The sequence below is a fragment of the Telopea speciosissima genome, chromosome 9 (assembly GCF_018873765.1).
Source record: "Telopea speciosissima isolate NSW1024214 ecotype Mountain lineage chromosome 9, Tspe_v1, whole genome shotgun sequence".
Taxonomy (NCBI): domain Eukaryota; kingdom Viridiplantae; phylum Streptophyta; class Magnoliopsida; order Proteales; family Proteaceae; genus Telopea; species Telopea speciosissima.
Genome location: NC_057924.1, coordinates 53,653,877 through 53,657,962, shown reverse-complemented (window position 1 = coordinate 53,657,962; position 4,086 = coordinate 53,653,877).

Below are 4,086 nucleotides of genomic sequence, written 5' to 3'. Positions count from 1 at the left end.
CACTAGTAGCCTCTTTGTCTTTCCATCTTTAATAATTGTGGTTAAAAATTATAATCAAACTGAATCTGTACCTTCTCTTCTTTGCATCGATCTCTAAGGTACTATAGGTCCTTTTGTCTGCTGTGGATCATTGTCTTTTGGACTTGAAGTCAAGCATTTCCTGCAGTTGATCATGGATGATTGGATTATATGTTGGTTATAGGCAAGTGCCTCCTAGAAACATGAAAGAAATCAAGGATGCTACAGGTATTGGATTTTATAGAACCTTGTGGATTCTTTAGCAAAGTGTGGGCATTTGAGTGTTCCTATGTCTTTCTGAGGCTGATTCAAGCTTCAAAATTTGCAACTTAGCAGGTAGGTCGTGTCTGAATTTATGCATTGCTTTCCACCTTATTTCCTGGTCTTCTCCCCTCTGCAACAATGTTGCTGCTGATCAACGTTCTCCATGTTCCTTACCCATCATTGCTGTCAGCAATGTGGTTTGTCCAACTCTCTCTGTTTTTAAAAATCTCCATTTTCTAACCGCTGCATGGAACTGTTATCTTTCATTGCACCTAGTAATTGGGACCCTTTTGGATCAATCCTTGGCATATCTTATTTTATTTGGTTCTGCTCTGCAAAGCAACCGTTACCGGTTTGTTTAGCAGTTTTTATTGACACATCATATTTTTGTATAAACATTGGCGTTTTAGTATTAAGAAAGAAAAACACTGGCTTTTGGTAACAATAAAGAGAGACCAATCAAAGTAAATCTTGCCCTAGGTTATTCTCTTCAATGTGATAAGAAGGAAATGAGACCAATCTCAGAGAATAATATTTTTAGATTTGCTATCTGTTTATTTCGGCGAACTCTGCCAGTGTTTGCTGCCAGTCCCAAGCCCGGATACAGGAGGAGGGTTGGTGTGTCAAGTAAGTTGATAGTCAACACCAAAGAAAATGCAGCCAAACTCTTTTAAATGGATTCTATAACATTAAATTATAAACGTTATGCTAGGGTGTTCCCGAAAAAATAAAGGCAAAATTTCTTAGATCCATGAGATTAAAAAATAATTACAAGATAAGTATATTTAAAATTTGTTTTACATCCACAAATATAGATTTTTAAAAGATTTGTTTAATCCCCAAATTTGTTATTACCTGTCTCTGCCCATAAGAAAATAGAATTAAACTTCCTAAACTACCCTTTGACATAAGTTCTTTCCATAACTTAAGGCTTAGTAGCTTAACCGCTAAACTCATATCGCTGCACAACTCGTTGGGTTTCCTCTTCTTCCCCTCTTCGTTCCTCTTATCCGCTTATAGTCGACAACATCATCAAAGCTTAAACAAATCTTAGAATTTGACAAACTCAAAATCTTACATTCGATAAGACTTAGCCTAAGCTTATCTCAATCACTTGTGCTAGTCTTTGCAAGTTTCTCGCCAAACAAAAAGAAGAAACCCAACAAATTGTGCAACTGATATGAGTTTATTGGTTAAAACAAATTTAAATATACTTATCTTGTAATTATTTTTTTAATCTCGTGGATCTAAGAAATTTCCCCAAAAATAAACAACGCGCTTCACTATGACCCTAGTGTAGTGAAAAGTGAACAAGGGTGCGCTAGGACGTCTCCTTTAAGCGATGCGACTGCGTCGGTGCCTAGATGCAGTGACAGATAGGCAAGGGTTCTCGCACCATGGATGGGTACGTGTAAAGAAACTAGTCCAAGAGTATAGAATTAGATTAGTATCTGGAACATTGTATCTTTAACAAGTAAGAGTCTAGAATTGAAAGATGTTGTGAGGAGAAGAAGGATTAATATAGCCGTATTCAAAAGACTGGATGGAAGAATAAAAAAGCTAAAGAGTTGGACGACTTTAAACTTTCGTACCGGGGATAAAAGTAATAGAAATGGAGTGGGTATAATAATTGATAAAGATTTAAAGAATAATGTGATGATGTTAAAAGATTCAGAGATAATGTCAATATAATTAGCGTTTACGCATCTCAAGTAAGGTTGAATGAAAGTAGTAAGTTACAATTTTGGGAACAAATGGATGGTTTAGTGCAAGGTTTTCATCAAAGAGAAAAGATTATTATAAGGGGTGATTTGAATGGACATGTTGGGAAAGATCGTAGAGGCTATGAAGGTGTACATTGAGGATATGGTTTTGGTGAGAGGAATGAAGAGAAGATCTCAATTTTAGATTTTGTTGTTGTTTATGATCTATCCATTGTAAACACTTCCTTTAAAAAGATAGATGAACATTTAATTACCTTTTGAAAGTGAACATCATAGTAGCCAAATAGATTTCTTTCTAACTAAAAGGTCTGATAGATTGTTATGTAAGGACTGTAAAGTTATACCAGAGGAGAGCCTAATCATATAACATAGAATAGTGGTCATGGATATGTACCTCACTACACAGAGTCATAAAAAAATTGAGCTTATTTGCCCTAGGATAAGGTGGTGGAGCTTAAAAAGAGATACATTAAAATCATTTATTGATGAAGTGGTCATACAAGGAAAGTGGGTCTTTGAGGGAGACACTAATACGATGTGGAATGAGATGCCTATTTGTATTAAGAAGGTTGCTAAAGATGTCCTAGATGAAGCAAAGGAAAATGTTATTCCTCTAGAGAGACTTGGTGGTGGGATGATGGGGTTCAAACAATCATTAAGGCTAAGAAAGCTAGTGTTACGAAATGACAAATAACCAAGGATGTAGAGGATCTACAAAAGTATAAATTTGCCAAAAATGAAGCTAAAAAGATTGTGGGAAAAGTAAAGATGAAGAAATATGAAGAATATCTTTATATTAATCTGATCACAAAGGAAGGAAAAAAAGCTATTTATAAGATAGCTAAAGTAAGGGGAAAGAAGAGTAGAGATCTCGACCATGTTAAATGTATCAAAAGTGAAGATATAAAATACTAATAAGCCATGAGGACATTAAGAAGAGAAAGTATGGTTATTTCTATAACATACTAAATGAAGATACTTCGAGTAATAGTGTTCCTAAATATTGCATTACCCATAAAGACACCACATGTCGTAGACATATAAGAAGAATTAGAGTGTTTGAAGTAAGAGAAGCTTTAAGAAGGATGAAAGTTGGTAAGACAGCACAAGGCCCGGGTGAGATCACAATAGAAGTGTGGAAGAGCTTAGAAATCTATGGTTTATATTGGCTAACCAAGTTGTTTAATAAGATTATGAGCACAAGAAAAACACCAAATGAATGGAAGAGAAACATTGTGATTCCAATTTACAAATACAAATGTGATATTCAAAGCTGCAATAACTATAATGACATAAAACTAACGAGTCATACTATGACATTATGAGAGAGGGTTATTGAAATCCACTTGAGACAAGAAACTACTATTATGGAGAACCAATTCGGTTTTATACCAGGAAGATCCACGACGGAAGCTATTTACCTAATAAGGAGACTTATGGAAAGATTTAGAGAGTGTAAGAAGTATCTCCATATGGTCTTTATTGACCTAGAAAAAGCTTATGACAGAGTCTCTAGAGAGTTAATCTGACAAGTACTAGAGAAGAGAAGTGCTTCAAATAAATATGTGGACATAATTAAAAATATGTATGATGGTGCGGTAATAAGTGTAAGAATTGTGGAGAGCCAATATAGTGAATTCCCAATTACAATTGGGTTACATCAAGGATTAGCTTTAAGCCCTTATTTGTTTGCGCTTATCATGAATGACTTATCTAGAGACATTTAAGATGAGGTTCCTTGGTGTATACTTTTTGCTGATGATATTATTTTGGTGGATGAGACAAAAGAAAGAATTAAAGCCAAGTTGAAATTATGAAGATAAACCTTGGAATCAAAAGGTTTTAAGATAAGTAGAACAAAATCGAAATGTTGTGGCAAGATCTAATCTGAGCTCTCCTATAGCGACCAGGACACTGCACGTAAGAACGAGCTAAGAAATGGAGGGCCGGCCTGAGTGACGAATCACTCCGATGCTTAAGTCGGACTGTTGCAACAGATAAATCTCAAAGGAGAGAAAATGAGAAGTCCAAATCCCCTTTGTACCCTGTACAATGCTTGGCTATTTATAGGATTAAGTTC